The sequence below is a fragment of the Nycticebus coucang genome, chromosome 16, assembly GCF_027406575.1.
Source record: "Nycticebus coucang isolate mNycCou1 chromosome 16, mNycCou1.pri, whole genome shotgun sequence".
NCBI classification, from domain to species: Eukaryota; Metazoa; Chordata; class Mammalia; order Primates; family Lorisidae; genus Nycticebus; species Nycticebus coucang.
In genome coordinates this window covers 39,008,303-39,030,745 of record NC_069795.1, presented here as the reverse complement: position 1 = coordinate 39,030,745, position 22,443 = coordinate 39,008,303, and the positions used below count along the sequence as shown (strand labels likewise).

Below are 22,443 nucleotides of genomic sequence, written 5' to 3'. Positions count from 1 at the left end.
CCAACTTCTGTAACAAGCCTCTCTGCACATTGTCCACCCAGCTCTAAGGGTCTGCTTTGCTCCTGTTGATTTCTCTGGAATTGGTTACTAAGCAAATTGACTCATGCACGCCGCCAGCCTCTGTTTTTTCAGCTGAAATTTCTACTTTCCCCAGGGGTCAGAACCAACACAAAAATACTGAAGCTTCAGTGAGGACAACTTTGCTATGCTATACTGCAATCATTTTTCTTCTAATTAAACGTGTATCCTAATATATCAGAAAGGGGAATTAAGTTGAGTGAACTATAATAAAGCTTACAGATGGGCCATAAATCTAAAATTCAACTCTCACCAGAACTTACATTTGATATGTTGAAATGCATGATGTGAAAATAGATATTGTCAAAAAGAGAAAGGGAGTATTCTAATGACTATTGTTGTTGTTATCAAACTCTTATTTTATTTGCTGATAGCCCCACGCAATCTTATTTAATACATTAAGTCATTGGTGTGCTGTTTGTAGCAGTACTGTAGATTGCTGGGGAGGGAAATGTTACAACACATGGGCAGAATGAAATATCAAACTAGTGAATCCTTTTTCCTTTAGTTCTTTTACAGTCATACAGCATAAAAACAATCTACATCAATCTTTAGTAAAATTGTTAAAAACAAACATTGCTCCAGAGCTACTATTCAGTATACCAAGTTTCAACCTGGACAGAATTTTGACGGAAACCATAATAAATGTAGTTTTAGAACAGAAATGCAAACAGAACCTAAGAAATAAATTCGGAAACTGTCACTATTTGAAGAAAAGTTTTCAGGGATAGAATTTTAATTTCATACCAACGTTATTTATGTTCAATAGGGGTATTTTTTATAAGAGAAGACTATTACCAATGAATCACCAAAATTAAATAGCTATACCCATCTAAAACACATTTTTAAACACATTTATGACCTTTTAAATGTTTCCTCTCCATCCACTATGCATAAAACTCCATGAATATTTGTTTGCTTCTTCAAAACACACTATTTCCCTAGGTGTTTGTCACATTATTTCTTATTCTCCTTGAGAAAATACCTTTCCGTGTTTGATACAGTTCACCATGTGACACTGCTCACTACTGGCCTGGATCCACCCAACACGAAAATGATGTGGTATTGGAACGACAGAATTTTTATAAGCATTCGTTCTTTCTAATGACTACATTATATTGGTCTCCACATAGACATATGAAATTTATTTTTTATATCTAACCATAAAGCCACCAGATGTAGCCACGTGGTGTAACTCTCACAGCATTTGTATCAAAGAGACAAGATTATATATCGTGTTATTATGAAAATGTATACACAAAAGTACATTGGGAATAAAAAAAATCTGCTTTCGTTAGATAGAGAAGCTAGCCCTTGATATTTGTAATCTTACAAATTTATAGGATTCCATATTTTGTGAAAGCATTTCAGTTGGTGCTTGCCACACAGGAAGGAAATGACTATGTTCACAATACTAATAATCCCAAAGTTGCATTTTCTATAGGCCAAATTTAGATTAAATTTTTCACTGTCTTGTCTTTATTAAGGGGACATCATTATTAGGTAAAATAAAAAAAAATTTCTTAGATTATGAAAACTTTGAAACCTTTTTCTATACTACTATAATGTGTATAGGTATAGTTAAGAAAATAATTTTATTCATTTTTTTCCATTTTAGAAACGTAGTCACAACCATCAAAGTTATTGATCTAATATAAATTTCTTTCTTTTCTTTTTTTTTTTAATAATCATGGCAAGCAATCTCTTACCCTGTTTTTTTTATTTTTATTTTTTTGGAACTTTTATTTATTTATTTATTCATAATAATAATATATATTTTTTTTAGCTTACAAGTTTCTATGAAACATGTTTATTATTTTTCTTTACCAATATACATTTGTGACTTAAAGATTAACCACTTAATTTTGATCTTTCTTTCCTCTCCCAATTCCTCCACCTCTCATTAATTTTCCCACTTTTCAGGGAAGGAAGTATTGGGAAATCTTTCACAGAACAAAAAAAAATTACCATCTTTAAAAACTCAATGAGTTACTGTGGATCATGAATATTGTTTCTCTAATATCTTCCTGCATATGTCAAACATTTCATGAGAAATTGATAAACCTCAGAGTGCAATAAATACTTTTAACAATTACAAGTTACTATGTGGAATTTGAGAGATGGCATCCTACTTTTTAAACATAAATTGAAGCACTGTCTATAATGTTCGAATTTTCTTTCATTGTGTATAATGTAATTTCATTTTTCTTTATTCTAGCGATCTAAATTGGCTGAAAAATCTAATTTATATTATATTTAATGCTAATGGTTAGAAGTTTGTCAATACTATTGTTTGAAAATCCCCTCTAAAACTCATGTTGAAATTATTTGCTATTTTAACAGTATTAAGAGGTGGACCTTTCACAAGGTTTAATGCCTATTTAAAATTGGAATTTTGGAGGTACGTTCTGTTTTAAATGCTTGCTTCCCCTTCTGCCATGGGCTGATACACCACAAAGACCCTTACCACACGCTGACACCACATTCTTAGACTTTTCAGCCTCTAGAATTGTGAGCTAAATGAACTTCTGGCTCAGTGCCTGTAGCTTTATTCTTCTTTTTCAAGATTATTTTTGTGTTCTCAGTGTTTCTGCATTTCTACATAAATTTTAGAATCAGCTTGTCAAGTTACACATACATATATAAACCCTACAGGGAATGATAGTGGGATTGTTTTAAATATATGGATCAATGTTGGGGAGAGTTGGCATAGTCACAACTTCAGTTCATAACTTTGAAATATCTTACCATTTCTTTTAAAATTTCTCTTGGCTCAGTGCCTGTAGCACAATGGTTACAGCACCAGCCACATGCACCGAGGCTGGCGGGTTTGAACCCAGCCCGGGCCAGCTAACAACAATGACAACTGCAACAACAAAAAAAATAGCTGGGTGTTGTGGCGGGCGCCTGTAATCCCAGCTACTTGGGAAGCTGAGGCAAGAGAATTGTTTAAGCCCAAGAGTTTGAGGTTGCCATGAGCTGTGTCACCACAGCGCTCTACTGATGGCAACATAGTGAGACTCTGTCTCAAAAAATAAATAAATAAACAAACAAACTTCTATTTATTTATTTTTTGGAGATAGAGTTTCACTTTGTTGCCTTTGGTAGAATGCCATGGCGTCATAGCTCACAGTAACTTCAAACTCTTGGGCTCAATTGATTCTTTTGCCTTTGTCTCCCAAGTAACTGGGACTACAGGCACCTGCCATAATGCCCAGATATTTTTAGAGATGAGGTCTTGCTTTGGCTCAGGCTGGACTTGAACCTGTGAGCTCAGGCAATCCATCCACCTTAGCCTCCCAGAGTGTTAGGATTATGGGCATGAGCCACCATGCCCAGCCGACTTCTATTGTTTATAAATTATCTAAACTGTGATATTCTGTTATAGCAAAATTAAACAGATCAAGACACTCAATGTGTAAAACATTCATGGCACTTAAATTTTAGTTATGACAAATTTTAGCAAAAGACAAGTGAATGAAGTGACTATAAAAAGAAGCAACATATCTTAATGCATTACTACAACTAAAATATAAAATTTTAGAAAATTTGAGCAAATTTATCTTACATATATGTATAAATACTTCATAATTATGTATCTAACTATATACAGTTTACGTAAATACATGCAATTACATACATACATTGAATATATAAATAATTGTATAAATAAATAATAATTAGGAAAGGCAACTGAAGAGGGAGTGGGACAAAAAGCCAATGTACCAATAAAATAATTGAAGTTGTGAGGCCTAGAACACAGGGAAAGTAACTGATGATAGTTAATTTGATAAAGGTCATTCAGGAGTGAGTATAATAAGGGCTTATTTTTCAGTAATTCACATAAGAAATGTTCCAAAACTTACTAAAAAGATTAGGAAAAAATGTACATTAAATTAGACACATAACTTCAACTCTATAATAAAAGAGCACATTGTGGTACAGCAGTAACTGTGAATCCTACTTTGTAGCTCGGTTGAAATGAGATATAACATGGAGGTGGCTCCTGAATCCCAGAGAGGAAGCTCTGGACACACACTACTCTTACTAATTTTTGAGAGAAAAAGCCATAGGGAGATATATAACTGCTTCAGAGTCCCCCGTACTTGCTGACTCCACAGCTGTCATAGGAATCTTAGAGATCTCAAATCTTACAGGCTTTGAGCTTGACTTGGCTTTGGATATTCAGGCAGTGCAACAACTACCTTGTACTGTGGAAAGATCCTAGCTCTCTCTTAGAACACTCTCACCGAGATAACGAGGACCACATGAAATGAAATATTATATGAAACAGTCTTCCAAAGCAAGAGGAAACAAGAAAAAAAAATACACGTTTTAGATATAATTTACTATAAAACTATACTTCCTTTATTTACTCCACAACATATTTTTAGAACAGACCCACTATGAAAATACCTCTGAAGATTTCCCAAAAGGACCATAAATAATGGTCCTTTAATAATGGTACTTTAAAATGAGGTATTGAAAACAAATGAAGAGATTCTTAAAGAATTAGTTGACTGCAACCATGTGCTCAATAGAAGAGCAGTAGATGGAATTAATGCCTCCTCAATGGTGGTTCCAGGAACTCGGGCAGCTCAGGGAGGAAAAAGCTCATGAAGATGATGATGCTGGAGAGAGAAGAGTAATGTGAATGGCTGCTAGAATTCATGGAGTATGCACTAGCTGGCAAAATATTTTTAAGTGCTTATATAGATTTTCCACCTTCTATCCTCAGAATAGTGCACCAACACAGATACTAGTATTGTTCCTCTAAAGATGAGAAACCTAAACATCAAAGAGATGGGGTAATGTGTTCAAAGTTACATAGCTAACACAGAGCAGGGCTTGGATGGGAATTCAGGCAGTGACTTTAGAACCTATAATCTCTTAAACATAACACTCGCGTCCCTTCCTATTTACTAATACGAATACTAGTATCCCATACCTTACCAAATATAAGTCTGATGATAGAATTAGACTTAAAAACAATTAGAATTAAGTCCAAACTAACAGCTGTCAAAACCACAAATGTAGTGCAGAGCGGAACCTGATACAGAAAACTGACATGAAATCTCTCAGAAAACAGAAGAAAAGGTAAAGCAAACACGACAAACAAAAGTTATATACACACACCCAGAAATCACTGAGAATATGCTATTGATTGGAGTCAAAAAGCTTTTAGGCAGGGACAGGGAAATGGGGCCCAGGGAAGAAGGAGGGTGCAAGAGAAGGGTCCAGGCACAACCAACAGGCCTGGAAAATACCCAGCAGAAAGTTTCATAAGTGCCTCTGAGTGCCCAAGTTGCCCACACAACCATTAATTGACAGCTGTAGCTGGGTGGGACATATCAGGAAGAAAGACCCCGAAGGGGACTGGGCAAAGAGAACAGTGAGCCGAGAAGCAATTACCTCAAGCCACTTTAATTTGAAAGAGCCAACCAAGGTGTGCCAGCGATAACCAGGGGAACACCTAAGGCTTAAAAACCCATAATGTCTTCCATGTTTTCTTTCTGCAGTTGGTCCTTGGTCTCAGATATTTGAAGAACCACCAAGATGAGTGATAAGATGGAATTTCTTAAATAGAAAGGAATAGAGAGGGAAGAAAAGGCACCAGAGCCTCTGGCAGGTGGGATACCCAAGTGGGAAATCCCTGAGAGAGTCTTTTGTCTTGGGGATTTATACTGTTTTGTAAATAGGGTATCCTAAGAATTACATTTGGCTGGGACTTGGCAGACTTCAATGTTGATGAGCAAATAAATGAGTGAATTAAGAAATGAATGTAGTCCCTCCAGCTGAGGGCAAAAATGGCAGGAAGTCTACTCCAGGAGAAGCCCAGCTTACATGAAATACTGAGAAAACTGCTTTTTTCCTGTCTGTCTTGTATTCAGAGAGTGCAGTTTGGTGAGAAAAAACCTGTTTTCTTGGGTCTAGAGAATGGGGTCCTTTTCTAGCCCTGAATGGAGGAGATCTTGTATCACCTAGACAAAGAGCCAAAAAGACCAGCCTGCCTGGGGCCACTTCTGCTGCCCTGGAGGCCTTCCTCTTTCCTTCCCAGTAAATTCTCTTGCTTTCACTTACTTGCAGTCCAGGAATTCATACTTTGATTCCTGAGACCAAGGACCTGGCAGGAAAATTCTGTCTGTATCACTATGACAACTTTAAGTAGCGTAATTTCCATGACTAAAACTAGCCTGTGTCTTCATTATAAAAAACTATCAAATCTCAAAAACAAAGGAGCAATTTCATCACAACTTGGAGGATGAAAGGTTATAAGACAAAATGTTATAACCAATCAATTTATCTTGCACACAACATTGCAACAGAAAAACTTTTTATAAATGCAAGTTCTCAGAAAAATGCCATCTATTTACTTTTCTCAAGAAAATCATTAGCCAGAAAGGAAGAAAATCGAGATAATAGACTATCAATTACAGGAAAATATCGACGTGGGCTCTCTATCCTAGTAGATGTTATTTCAGTTTTAATAAATATTTACACAAAAATATAGTCACCAGAGCATTTTTATAATAACAAAAAGGTATAAACATATTAATATCTAAAATTAACAAATAAACTTTTTGATGGAATATTAGAAAGTCTTCATATAAAAAGCATGAAAACCGTTGCAATAGAGAAATGATATAATGGATTGAAAACCAGAAGGATGTAAAACTAAGTGTTTATTAAGGTGTCGAGTCTATGATAACACAAAAAATGAACTGATGAAATGAGAGAATGTAGGACTCTTTTCCTACTTCTTCGAGGATTCGAAGATTTGTGAGATTTCTAATTTTTATCAACTATGTAGTATTATATCTATTTAAAAAATTAAAGGAGAATACTTTAAGAAACTATAGAATAAAAATAGCAAATTATATTGTTGGTAACTTATTACATGGTTATTGAAATGGACTATTTGCTAGGTACAGAACTATTGCACTTATTTGTGTTTTAACAATAAACATGCCATAAAATCTCATTGCAAAATGTAAGAATGAGACGATGTGGAAGGAGATAAAGTTCCAGAAAATGTAACAAAAAGGAAAAGTAAGGTGTTATTTACCATATTATTCAAGACAAAGTCTCCTTCCTCTTCCTACTTCACCATTTTTATCATCACTCAAGATGAGATATCAAATTTCTGAACAAATATATGTTATTTAAGGAAATATCACTCATAAAATATGCATAGTTTAAATTATTGAAAAGTACTCTTCTTATAGCACTAAATACCTGGAGATTATATGATAAAGACGATAAAATGCATTATGCTGGTTCACATGTTATACGGATGTAGAAATTCATTATAGTTTCTTCATTTTGAAAAAGAAAATTCTCTTGTGTTTTCATACTTGCTTTTCATTTATTTAACAAAGCACATCTATATGCTCCTGGGCAGCAGCATAAATGTTATCATCTGTGAAGGACATTGTATTATAGGAAACATTTGCATAATAAAATAATATATACAATATGTGATCTGTGTATTTATTTGTCAGGATTAGAAAGAAAACAGTCTTTAAGACTCATGGGAGCATAAGCCCAATGTGACAGGCTTGAGTGATGACATAAAACCTTCTTGTCTGTGATGGGGACACAAAACAGCAAAGGACACAAAACTGTCAATCTTGTTGTTTATCTTCTATCTGAGACTAATGAAAGAAGGGAGTTGATCGGCAGCACATAGACACTGTTAGATATACATTTCCCACCTTTTATACTATATAAAAGTACAGTGCTGATGGTTTTAAAGATACCTTCCTTCTATATAAAAGTACAGTACTGATGGTTTTAAAGATACCTTACTTCTATAGCTTTCTAAGATGTCTTTACCTAAACAAATAATAATAAGGGAATTCAAAGTGTGATTATATGATACGTTCTTAACTTTCTTAGAAATGACTGTTTCTTGAAGTACTATTTGTATAGAATGAACGCATGTCTGTGTGAGGGTGGATGTGTGTTCTGTGTGTTTATCGACGTGTGCATGTATACAAACACATTTAGGTGTTCAGGAGGAGAGAGAGGAGGAGAGTCCTAATGGAAGAAAGCAGAAAAAAATAGAGACAAACTAAAGGGAGAGTAAAAAGGCAAAGAAGGACACCAAGAATGTGAATTCTATTTCCTAATACATAGTCTTCCAAATAAATAAATCAATGATTAATGAGAATGTTCTCACAAAACCTTGAATATGTATGGAGGAAGTTCCGAAGAAGTAGTGAGTGCCTGTACTGATTTTTAAGAGTTTGCAAATCTGAAGGAGATTAAATGTACAGATATAAAATATGTAGGTGATAATTGCAAAGCAACATGAACACAAGTGAATGATAATGTGGCAAAAAATTTCACAAATCAGAACTAGGGATAGAAAGTAATTAAATAAGATCTGATGAGTTAAGAAAACTATTTTGGAAACTTTGTATAGGAAGTTATATAGGAAGCTGAAACAGGCTGTATAGGAAGTTGTATAGGAAGCTGAAACAGGCTGAAGGAGATAAAAGGTCAAAGAATTAGCTCCAGCAAAAGAAAGGACAGATCTAATGGGGCAGTGCCTGTGGCTCAGTCGGTAAGGCGCCGGCCCCATATACCGAGGGTGGCGGGTTCAAACCCGGCCCTGGCCGAACTGCAACAGAAAAATAGCCAGGCGTTGTGGCGGGCGCCTGTAGTCCCAGCTACTCGGGAGACTGAGGCAAGAGAATCGCTTAAGCCCAGGAGTTGGAGGTTGCTGTGAGCTGTGTGAGGGTACGGCACTCTACAGAGGGTGGTACAGTGAGACTCTGTCTCTACAAAAAAAAAAAGAAAGGACAGATCTAATAACACTGTGGCTAGGGCCAGAAGAGAAACATGTATTTTTATACATGCAAATATATTCTGGCCTCTCCCCACTGACATTTATTTTGCCCTTCTTAGCAAAATGTAAGTAAGTACCAGTATGCCTGAAAAAATGCGGCCACTTTCTGGGCTCTGTTCCTATGGCTGCCTCTGTCTGCAGGGTTCTGCCTGCAAACTGCCCAGTTCTGAATTGTTTATTTTGAAAGGCTATCTATCTCATAGTTTTTCCGCATGGAAATACTGTTTTCCACTCTCATTGGAATAATTTTTCTGAATTCTTTAAATATAGTTCTCATTTCATGTATGTATTTTATGATGTAATTACTGTGTACATCTAATTTTATGAAGTGTTACTGTTTCCTTGTAATATTATTTTGTCCATTCACCAGGTCCCTAAGAGTGGCTTTGTGCACGTACCTGTGTCCATTTATAGCTTAACTATCAGCTGTGAAGTAACACAGCTTAAGTCACAGCTTAGAATCATGAAAAAATGGACATGGCTATAAGTATTCAAACATGGTATATTCATATTATCATTTGGCAGAAATAAACTTTCCACATCCAACTGTAAATTTTTCAAAAGTTTTCCTGAAAATTCCAATGCAACTCACTAGGAAGTTATTTGTTTGTATCCTGCATTATATTTTATATTTTACCTGTAAACACATATCCCATCACCATTCAGAGGTACCAGTATTTTCAGATAAGATGGTACAAAAGTTTATATTTTAACTCACAAAATCATTAAAATATGAAGAAAAAACAATCCACAAATTGGCCCTCCAAATAAGATAAGCAGAGAACAAACATGTAATGGGTGAAGAATGATACCAACTAAGGCTCTAAGGCTTGCTTAGTTGTAGGTCTGAAGTTTCCTCCTGGGGAATGAAAAGAGATTTAAATGCTCCAAGACAGAAACAGGAACAGGGACGGAGTTTTATTTTCATTTTTTTTTTTGGTTTTTGGCCGGGGCTGGGTTTGAACCCACCACTTCCGGCATATGGGTCCGGCGCCCTACCCCTTGAGCCACAGGCGCCACCCAGGGACAGATTTTTAGAGTAAGCCTCTCTAATTCTTGCAAGGAAGCTAATACAAAAACTCACCACCACGCGGGCTGTGGTTTAGAACAGCTTTCAAGTCTTTAGGAGTGGGGACATAGTCACAGCCTTGTAATCAAGGACCAACCGAACTGCCACTCTCTCACTGTAACACGATGTCTGTTTCTTAGCTTTGTGGATTTGGAAACTCAATTTTATAGGATTACAAAGAGTTGATTAAAATTTGGGGAACTGACACACATTAACAAAATGACAGTAGATGGACAGATAACAAACAAACAAAACTGCCTCTCTAACTGGATCTTCACACCCTGGAATGCCATTGAAAAGCTGGGTCTGGGCTGCAAGCCTAAAGAGTTAAGTGATAATAGATAAGACAGTGTGCAACAGGACAGAAAGAGTGACCCCAGAAAGGAGAAAGTGAGAGGTGGAATAAAGAGAGGAAGGAAGACAGGGAAAAAGACACAAAAAGAATTCTCACTTGGAAGAGTATACAAAACAAAATTGAATAAAAATAATATTATGGATTAGTGGTATAAAGATTATAAAGTATTTTTTAGATGCTTCTAGTAATAAAGGAATAAGTTTAATTAAAATCAAGTAAGATATTATTAAACAAAAACAGAAATGAAAAGGAAAAATCTACAGGATAATATAGAAAAAGTAATTTCAGATACTGTTAGAAAGTATAGTCACAAGAAATTAGCGAATTTATTGCTATTATTGAGGGATTCAATGGCAGATAGCTCAGAAAGATGAAGATATTTATATCCATCTATCTATATTATTTTAAAAATATAGGAACAGTTGAGAAGAGGCTAAATTAAGAGCCTGCATATATGTATATCTAAAAGTACACCAAAACTGAATGGCATATTAGTTACTTGGGCAAATAATTGCTGACACTTTACCAAAACTGAAGAAATACCTTAAGAGGGAAAGTTACAGGCAAATCTCTCATGAACACAAATGCAAAGAATGCAAAGGAACTGAATCCTCTGGTGTATATATAAAGGATCACATAGCTCTAAACTTACCAATTGGAGTTAATTCCAATAATGCAATGTGTTTATAACTATGGGAATATCAATCAACATATTTTGCCATATCAACAAACAAATGATGGAAAACTCATAATCATATTAAATGATGCATAACGTATTTTTTGAGACTAATAACAATTAAGATAAAACTCTTACGATCTAAAGCTTCGAAGAGAAGGAAACTGGTGATTTTAATTTTCATGTAGATAGTAATTCTAATTATGCTTCTAGTTCTTTGACTTTATCATCAAAATACCCCATCTTCCACTCTCTCTCTCAGCTAGTCTCTGTGGATGTATTTTTCCGTTTTTCATAGACAATACATGTAGCCCTTCCATATTCCACACATCCTGCTGGCTGACATCAACTCTCACCCCTCCCGTCCACTCTCTCAGAGATTCCTTTAATACGACCAGAACCTTTCATCCTTTAATACTACCACTCTTTCACTGTCATCTTTGCTGTCCTTCCCATCTTGGTCAGCTTGGATGTTCTGGTCAGTTTTTAAAATTCATTCGCTCAGCAAATACGCGTCAGCAAGTGCTGTAGGTGTCCTTGGTGGCACATTGTGACCAAGACCACTTCCTATTTTAATTAGGTTTCTGCTGCTGTAACAGAATGCCACAGCCTAGAGAATTTATTAAAAGATGTATCATTCTAGACACTGGGAAGTCCAGTATCAATGTGCCAGCCTCTGGTGAGGACCTTTTGCTACATTATCCTGAGGCAGAAGGGCGGAGAGGCAGAAGGGCAAACGAACAATCAAGACAGAAATAAAACAAAGGGAGTCAGACTCCTGGATAATTCATCCACTACAGTGATAAGGGCATGGATATATTCAAGAACATAGAACATTCATGACCTAATCACCTCTTTGTGGCCTCATCTCCAAATACCACTACATTGTCAATTAAACCTCAATATGATTTTATTTTTTATTAAATCATACCTGTGTACATTAATGCATTTATGGAGTACAATGTGCTGATTTTGTATACAATTTGGAATGCTTACATCAAACTGGTTAACATAGCCTTCGCCTCTCTTACTTAATTGTTGCATTAAGACATTTATACTCTACTCTTAAAGGATTTGGCATGTACTCTTGCATTATGCACAACAGGAGGGGTTCCACTGATTACCCTCCCCCACCTGGCCTCCCTTCCCTTCTCACCCTCCTCTCCCCTCCTTCACTTTGGGCTATAGATGTGCTTAAAGAGGACACACCAACCACAGCACTCTCATTCTCATCTTCCTCACTTCTTGTTTACTTCAGTGTATGCACTTGGGAATAACACACTTGAGTTAAATAGAATTCAGATTACTCCCCTACTCATGCCTATACCTGCATATAAAATGATTTCTTCCTCTGTCATGGGTTCAATGCCATCGATACATTGACTGCCATATTTATGTCTCTAGCCTGAACATCTGTCTTCTCTCAACCCATGACCCAGTATTCAACTGACTTGATGCTTCTACTGAATACCTAATAATCAGTTAGAATGAACATATTCAAAGCAGAGTTCTCCATTGCATTTCCTCTCCACACCATCTCTTTCAGTTTTTTACACCTCTAAACAGTCCAGATACTGAGTTTCTTGGGCAAAGCAACTTTTGAGTTCTTCTTATGCCTCCATTTTTATTTTTCACCCACGAGGTATGAAATCAGCAAATGTTGACAGCTTTATAATCAAAATTCAAATTCACAATTTATCACACCTGTATTGTATTGGTTTTACCATGGACTAAGCCATCCTTATATCTTACCTGGATTACTACACATGTCACTCCATGTTAACCATATATTTCATCTTACAGGAAAATAATTTATTAGGCCAGGTACAGTGGCTCACACATGTAATCCTAGCACTCTGGGAGGTCAGGTGAGAATGATCACTTGAGCTCAGTGGTTCAAGACAGCCTGAACAAGAGCAAGATCCCATCTGTTCTAAAAATAGAAAAATTAGCCAGGCATCATGGTGCCTATAGTCACAGCTACTCGTGAAGCTGAGGCAGGAGAAATGTTTGATCCCGGGAATTTGAGGTTGCTTGAGCTATGAGGATGCCACAGCATTCTAGCCTAAGTAACAGAATGAAATTCTGTCTTAGAAGAAAGAAAGAGGAAGGAAGGAAGGAAGGAAGGAAGGAAGGAAGGAAGGAAGGAAGGAAGGAAGGAAGGAAGGAAGGAAGGAAGGGAGGGAAAAGAAAAAGAAAAAATAATTTATTACAAGTAGTTTGATGTCCAGTGGCTCCTATGAACTTCTATAAAGTTAAAATTTGGTATTACTCATAAATGATGGGTCATTAATGGATTAACTAAAAATTATAATTATTTCATGCAAAATTTGAGTTACTATGATCATTTTATACCGAATAAACATTAATATATAAATGTATGTTGTTTTCAGTTTGGAAACTAATATTGTCACCATTATTCTTAATACACATTATGTTGTCACAAGTTTGGAAACAGTCTCAAAATGTATTTTAATTATTGTGACTCAAAAACTTTCCCTAGGATTTTAACTCCAATGTTCTACAAAAAGTGTGTAATATAAAAGATCCAAATGTGCTTGGAGTTATCTAGGAAGAAAGATTCTGTCTAATGCTTTTTGAAGGTATTATAAAATTGTACATTCTTGATAAGCATTCAGAAATAATTAAAAGGAAAATAAGAAGTATTCTAATTATGAGAAGTACAATAGTTAGTATCTTAGCATTAAATAAAATAGTGAAAATGAATTCACTGAAATAACATGAGACATCATTATCTGAAGAAAGTTTTGAGAATAAAATATACAGGATCCAGATCAAAGTTGTTTCTCTGACCAAAGTAAAAATAGTTCTAACAAGCAATGAATAACTTACATAATTAATTTTTTGTTCATGCTATTTATTAGTGAAAATCGTTGCAGTTGTGCAGCATGGAGTAGACTGGGTTGACCAACAGAAAAAAATGTCCACCTGGGGTGAGGGATGAGGGTGAATATATATGTTTTTTGATAATATACCCAGAAAAATATATTGAATTTTATTTCAAGCTACTTTTGACTTTTTATAATATTATCAGCTTTGAATTAATTATACTCACTTATTAAAAGAAACAAATTATACCAAATATAAAATATTTTATTCATTCCAATATATTTTAAGTTGGATAAAGTCAAGAACTAGACATGTATTGTTAATCATTATATCTCAGCATCTGATAAATAAGTAGGCTTAAGTTGAATTTCTCTTATTACTATCACAATTAACAAAACCTAATAAGTAAAACATCAGCTAGTATGTTTAAAATGTGTAACCATTTTCTCAGATATTTATATCTGTACAGGCCACAGAGGATAAAGTCTGATTTCCAGAGGATATGAACTTCTGCACATACTCACTTGAACATTTGATGGGCAATTCCAATTTAACCTGTTTCAACAGACTTTCTTAACATCCTCCCAACTCCTCCCCATCCCATTTTACCTCAACTCCATCCGTGTATAGCCGTAAACCATGACATCATCTTTGATTACTCTCTTTCTCTCACCTCCCATGTCTAACAGTCAACAAACGCTTTTAGCTCTGATTCTAATTACAGAGCAGGAATTTGACCACTTCTCACCATCTCTACGGCTAACGTCCTACTTTAAGACAAAATATCTCTCACTAAGATTATTGAGACTCCAAACTGATCTTTCTGGTTACCCCTTTAGCTTATGTCAACCTAACAGCCAGAGTGATTCTGCCAAACATCGGTTTATATCATTCTTATGCTCAGACACTTCCAATAGTCTTTAGTTCTACTCGCTGTAAACCCCCAAATTCTTATAATGGCCTACTGGATTCTGCACAATCTGCTTCTCTCACCACTCCCTCTGTGACCTCTGATCATACTGCTTCTCTCCCCTTGCTCACTCTTCACTAGCCACACTGGCCTCACTGCTGCTCGTAGACGACAGCAGCTACATTCTCACTTTTCAGAGCTCTTGCTCTTTTCTGATCATCCTAGTTGTTATTGCCTGAATGTTTGTGTCCCCTCAGAATTCACATGTGGAAACCCTAATCCCCATACGAATGTTCTGCATTAGTGCCTAATAAAATATGCCCCAAATAACTCTAACGTTCCTCCAATCATGAGGGGACGCACAGAGAGGGTGCCATCTATGAACAATAAGGCAGGCCCTTATGAGACACTGAATATGTCAGCACCTTGGTCTAGAAGTTTCCACAACCAAAACTGAGAGAAAACAGCTTTTGTTTTTATAAACTACCTGGTTTATAATATTTTTTTCCATAGCAACCCAAATAAGACTAAGACACTATTTCGTATTAAAATTCCCACCAAAATAAGTGATTCCTATTTATTTTTTCTTCATAAAACGAATCGCCATATAAAATAATATACATAAATGTTACTTATTTATCTTACTCTCTGATCCCTCCACTTCTGTAAGCTCCATGCAGTCCAAGATTTTTTCCCATTTTACTTCCCGAGAAGAACATGTGGTGGTACATAATAAGTAATCAAGAAATATTTCTGAATGAATGAATGGATTTCCTACTAAGTGTAAACAGTATCCAAAAGAATGTATTGAAATTCTTTTTAGTGCTTAATCGTACTTCTATATTTCAAAATAAATACATAGATATCAATAGTCTCACAGCATAAAAACTCAAACAAGTTCACGACATAAAAGTTAAAAGATTTACTCAAATATTAGTAAAAATTAGAAATAGTATGCATTTTTCAAAATTTAATACATGAGTAGATTAAATGGCAATGAGGGGAAAATTAAATAAAGAATTCACTTGTAGAATGAAAACAATGGCTACTATAAATATGACAACAATTCCTTAAAGTTTAAGATGATTCTGATCAAAATTCCACTAATTTCTTTTTAATTCATGTAAATAAGAATAACATAAAACCTGATGAAAGTAAACCAAAGGAAATACTTAGGATGTTTTGAGAACATGTAACATAAGCAACTACACACCAAGGAAAGTCAGGAAAAGCATTTCTAACAAAGCGATGATTGCAATTAGATTTAGAGAAAGGAGAAGAAAAGGCAACAAGGTGAAGAGTGTTTAGGGGTGGAGGCGAGTTGTCAAGTGAGAGCAATTTGCAAGAAGCTTTTATAACAGGAAAATTATTATGTCACTTAGAAAAGTGCACGATAGCATGTATATTTTCCCCATTATGTTTACATGTGGAAAGAAAGAAACTAAAATGACAATGGGGATTTTGACAATAGGGATTTTTATCTACACATACATACCGTAACAGTAATAAGCCACTCCATGTGAAGTTTAGGTGAATGATTAATGTGTCAGCATGAAGGTGCTCGAGTGGCCTTTGGCATTCTATTGCCACAGGTGAACTCAGCTAAGTCCAGCAAGGAACATTTGCTAATCCAATAAAAATACAATATAAACTGTTGACCTGCCAGTGCACATAACAATGAGTGAAGTGTAATTGCATTCAATTCACGCGCTCCAGGTAATAACAGCGTAGTTTATTATCATTGCAGGTGCAGAAACCTGCCAACATTTCAGCCATCTGGGCTTCCTTGGGGCAGTATACAAGTAAAATATGTGAATGAAATATGTGAGTTGAATTCAGTTTTATTCATTTTTTTTTCTGTTATAGGCTCAAATGAAACTGCTTTATATATTTTGGAAAAGTAATTCTGCAATGTTAGTTTACTTCAGAAAGCCACCGACTTTGACTAATTTAAGCCCATTAGTGTTCTCTTTGAAGTGCTTGTGTCTGAATGATAATGGATGTTCAGATGGCATTTTATAACAAGAAAACTGTGTTAAATGTAATATAATTGAATAAACAAAAGTTATAATTCCTCAGGGATTAATGAACATTCTATCTTTTAACATGTTTCATCAAATGCAGTATTAAGACATAGAGGTTCTATTCATTAGCAGTTAAGCATATGCTATCACAATTTATCTGAATATTTCACTTTTGGTAAAAGACACTAAGCCTTCTCATAGCTAAAGGCAGAGATGTTATGAGAGGCTCCATGCTACAATTTTACAACCGAAACATGTTTACTTCCCATCAACAGGCTGTCAGGTTTTTCTCCTTTGCTAACACAAAACTAAGTAAAATAATTAGAACTGAAAGTTAATGGTAGAGCCAATAGTTAGCTTTGGATTCTTTCCACTTTGTAACTCATTACCTACAAGCACCCAAGATAAGAGAATCTGGTTGCTTGCTTTTTAATTTTACCTTGTCTTTTACCTGAGCCTTAACCTCTACAGGGAGCTAAATGTTTGTATTCCTCCAAAATTCAAAATATGTTGAAATGTGATGGTATTTGGAAGTGGGGACTTTAGAAGGTGATTGGGTCACGAGGATGGAACCCTCAAGAATGAGATTAGAGCTGCCAGGAAATTTTCCCCAGAAAGCTGACTTGCCCTCCTTAGGCTACGTGTTGGTATAGTGAAAAAACATTGGAGAGCCACCCCCAGAACCCAACTGTGCCAGCACCTTGGTACTGAACTTTCAACCTTTGAAACTGTAGGAAACAAATTCCTGTTGTTTATAAGTCAACCAGTTTATGACGCTTTGTCACAGCAGCCTGAACTAAGACAACATCCTCCAGAAAATGTCTTGCATGGTTATCACAGAAGCCTGACTTGCCTATCCCTCCCTGGCACAAAACGGGAACAGGCAATTTTCTCTTACTTTCCCAAGCATTGTCCCTTCATTTGTCCTAAATGGGATTTATAGATAAGCTTTTGGTTTTTACTATAATGATACAGACTAACAAAATATTTCTTTGTTTTGTTATTTCAGAATTCTATGAGTTTTGTGCTCACTTCAGCAGCACATATACTAACATTAGAATGATACAAAGAAGATTAGCATGGCCCCTGTGCAAGGATGACAGAATTCCAAGAGTTAATTAAATTGAGCATTATAAATATATTATTCAATGAAAAAACCTAAATCATCTCAAATTTTCCATCTTGTTTTTTCCAATCAACTCATTACTAAGCATAATATGGTGAGGCCTATAATTATTGAATATGTTTCTGATAGTAATTTAATGGTATAGAACACAAATATTAAATAGTCTATCATGTTCCTGTAGAAATAATAAGTAGCACATAGGTTAAGGTAATCTATTACAATGAGGAAAGGATTCGATGAAATTAGGTAAATAAATAAATCATCCTTATAGCAGGTTTAGAGAAACTGGCTAAAATTCAATAAACTCTTAATGAAAGAATACAGAGTAGTTAACTAAATGTGTGCTGTTTTATTTTATAATAAATATAGAACGTGTGCTTTAGCACCTGAACGTTCAGAGATGAAATGGATTAACAGATTTCTGAAATGAATAAACATAGAATATTGATGCAGTAGTAGGCTAATTTGTTGTATAGAAGAAAGGTGCTATTTTTGTTATGTCTGCCTAAGTGGAACAACACAAGTGTTATATTTCCTTCCTATCAATGGCCACTAAACTCTAGTAAAGAAAATAAAATTTCTTTTTTTTTTTTTTTTTTTTTTTTTTGTGGTTTTTGGCCAGGGCTAGGTTTGAACCCGCCACCTTCGGCATATAGGACTGGCGCCCTACTCCTTGAGCCACAGGCACCGCCTAAAAATAAAATTTCTTTTTGAATCAGAGTCCTTCTCTGTTGCCTGGGCTCTGTTGCCTGAGTACTGTGGCATCAGCCTAGCTCACGGCAACCTCAAACTCCTCAATTCAAAGGATCCTCCTGCCTTGGCCTCATTGAGCAAGAAAGATTATGGGTGTGAGATAAGAGGATTCCGCTTCGTTCCTCCTGTCCCCCTCCCCCTGCAGGAAACAAAGGATTAACTGGGTGGCATCTAGCTCCACAGTCCATGCTTCCATTTCCTTTGTTTTCTTTAATCCTGTGTGTGTTTGACAAGTATCTTAAGAAGTAAAAGTAGGTGTGGAGTCTGTTGCTCAGCAGCTAGGGCACTGGCCACATACATCAGGGCTGGCGGGATGAACCAGCCTGGGCCTACCAAACAATGACAACTACAACAAAAAAATTGCTGAATATTGTGGCAGGCACCTGTAGTCTCAACTACTTGGGAGGTTGAGGCAAGAGAATCACTTAAGCCCAAGAGTTTGAGGTTTCTGTGAGCTGTAACACCACATCACTCCACTGAGGGCAACATAGTGAGACTCTCAAAAAAAAAAAAAAAAAAAAAGTAAAAATAGCTACAGGGTTATTGGGTGGGTGATACAGAAGTAGGGCAGGGGAAACCCCAGAGATGATGTATGTTGTTGTAGTTGCAAACACCCATTGACTAATCAAGAGAAATAATAAAAACCAAGTGCATCCAAAGTTCAAGGTCTTCCTTGTCTCTTGAATGAAGGGTGTTGACCTTCCAGGCCCAAATTCTACTCTGTTTCTATTGTCCTTTTTTATTTTCATCATTCCCTCATCACTACTGAGTATTGGGGACACTCACAGGTCACATGGGGCTGGCTGCCTATACAGGAGTGGTGAATCTGTGGACTTTGGGCCATATGTATCCTTCTAGGTTCTTAAGTGTGGTATTTTGAAGTCCTCACCCCTGGACTGTTGATGGGAATGTAAATTACTATAATCCCTATGGAAAACAGTATGAAGATTTCTTGCAGAACTAAAAATAGAAATATCATTTGATCCATCAGTCCTACGGTATCCAGTAGTCCAAAAGAAAACAAATCATTACAGGACTTTCTGTTTAGTGAGCAGCAAGCTGAGTGGGATATCATGGTATCATGATATTTAGTGGTGTGGTGAAAGGCAAGGGACTTTTGGTGAAGACTGATGAATTTTCCCATGGATCTAAGATGTAAACTTATGACAAAATATTTGGTAAATTCTATACCCTGTGTTCACAGGTAGAATATTCTAGGTCAATGTGGAGAGTTACTAAAGTCTTCATATATAATGTTAAATGACAAATAAAAAAGTACAACAGATGGATATGTACATGGGATATACACACACATTATTTTTATAAACACTTTTAGAATGGCTAGGGTAAATAAACAAGTAAATATCTTTTGTAAATTTTGTGTGTGTGTGTGTGTGTGTTTTTTTTTTGGCCGGGGCTGAGTTTTGGCCGGGGCCCGCCACCTCCAGCATATGGGACTGGCGCCCTACTCCTTGAGCCACAGGCGCCGCCCTGTAAATTTTTTTTTATTTTTTAAAAATGCATAATACAACATCATGTCTTACTATATCCTGGAGTCAGATAGTGGTCAGCAGATGTATGTATCTGTTGCCTTTACTAGTCGTAAGGTCTCTGATGGGCACTAGATCATCACTGTGTCACCACAGGGCTTAGGGCTATCTTTTAAATTTGCACATTTCAGTATAAAGCAGAGGGTGGGCACATAGAAAAGTCAGGCTTTGAGCAGTGATTCAGAATAGCCTATTCTGTCTTTTTCTAAAATTGGAATTTCAATCACTTTTATTATTTTTATCATCATACCAGTAGCATTTACCTTTGCTATTTCCTTCATTGTCTATTTCCTATTAAGGAGATCTAAATAAACTATTGTATTTTCTCATGATCTGTTAAACAATTGTGCAAGTGTAATTTTTTTTAGCCTCATAGCTGTTTCTAATTTTTGTTTGATTGAAAAATCATTTTATATTCCTCTGACTCACTTTTTCTCTCTTTTTAGAAGTATTACACATTTACAGGTTGCATAAATGAATGTCAAGGCCTTTTCAATCTAGCCATTCTAGCAATTTAATAAACCATAAGGGTAAGAGAATTATTTAGCATATATTTTATAATTTAATAATATTAAGACTTTGATATACTTTAATTGGCCATTGTGTTGGATTTTTTATTCTTAAAAATGAAAACACAGGAAATACTTAAATAAATGTCCTATTCATTATCGTTATTTCTTGTATTTTCTAACTTTTTTTTATTCATTCTTGTTGCTTTTGCACTTCTTGGCCTCTGATGCCCCTTTTAATATCTACACTATTGATTATGTTTCATATATGGAAAATATGAATTCCTTCCTGTTTATGGTGGTTAAGTGCTCTTTTTCAACTGCTCAGTCATCTAGAACGTCCACTTACGGTTTTAATTACTGTTAATGTTCTAATGCAATGCTTGCAGAGAAAACATTTTTAAGGAAAGATTGCTTAAAAGCTAAATCATCAGCCCAGCTGGAGTTTTAAGAGTTGTTACTCATACACATAAATTTATGCTAAAATGTTTTTTTTTTTTTGTAGAGACAGAGTCTCACTGTACCGCCCTCGGTAGAGTGCCGTGGCGTCACACGGCTCACAGCAACCTCCAGCTCCTGGGCTTAAGCGATTCTCTTGCCTCAGCCTCCCGAGCAGCTGGGACTACAGGCGCCGGCCACAACGCCCGGCTATTTTTTTTTTTTTTTGCAGTTTGGCCAGGGCTGGGTTTGAACCCACCACCCTCAGCATATGGGGCCGGCGCCCTACTCACTGAGCCACAGGCGCCGCCCAAATTTATGCTAAAATTTTAAATGCTATCCTTTTATAAATTTTTTTAAAATTTCAGAATAAATTTTATATAAATGTCAAATTAGGGGATTGAAAAAAGTAATTATTGGGAGTGTGCATCATTTAGCAAAAAAAGAATTGATTGAATGTTGTCTGTACTAAGTGATGTGTTAGATGATGGGGCTAGAAGGAGAGGGGTTTCCAGTAGGGGTAAATCAATTAAGTACAACACAAAGTATTTAGATCTAGGCAAATTATATACAAATTATGGTGGCAATTAGATTATTTTAACTAAAATGAACGTTGCAAGATATAACTTTAGTTACAAAAGTTACTGCAAGTTTTTTTTGTCTTTATGCACGAACGCTGTTTCTAGATTTACATCTATATCCTAGTCACCCTCACTGTATAGTTATGCATTTTTTTCTCTCTCAATATTTCTTATGAAATATGAAGAAGAATCAAGTAAATTACATGACTTTCAGCAGACATTCTGGAACTGTTCAACTGATCCAGTGTATCTCACTTTAATACCCATGAATCAATGAGTATTTATTTAATGTCCATTAGAGTGTTACACATCTCAAAGGATCTGAAAGAAGATTAAGACAAGATCTTTGTCTATAACCAGCTATCAGTCTTTCGTAGAGAGAAAAGACAAATATACACGTCTTGTTCAAGTCTCTAATCCATTTATCTATTCATTCATTCATGCATGAAAAAGACATTTATTGAGTTCCTATTATGCACTTGGAGCTGTAATAGGGACATTTTATTTCCAAGAAAGCAGTCTAGAGGGGCCCACTAACATACAGATGGTATATTTAATGCGTTAACCAATGTGGTAATCACTTAGTGCTCTGTGGACAGAGAAAATGAAACTCCAACTCATTACAGGAGGTCAGAAAGATTACATGCAGAAGGAAAGAGCAGATATTTCA

The 22,443-nt window shown here is 35.7% G+C and overlaps 1 protein-coding gene and 1 non-coding gene across 4 annotated transcripts in view; one reads left to right on the top strand and one right to left on the bottom strand.

Annotated features, from left to right (window-relative positions):
• The window catches only part of CADM2 (cell adhesion molecule 2), a 1,073,247-nt gene that overhangs the window by 173,166 nt on the left and 877,638 nt on the right, over positions 1–22,443 (bottom strand). The gene's annotated exons all lie outside the window — the stretch shown is intronic.
• Positions 17,841–17,947, top strand: LOC128568236 (U6 spliceosomal RNA). Its single transcript, XR_008375057.1, has one exon. It is a non-coding gene; the product is annotated as a U6 spliceosomal RNA (small nuclear RNA).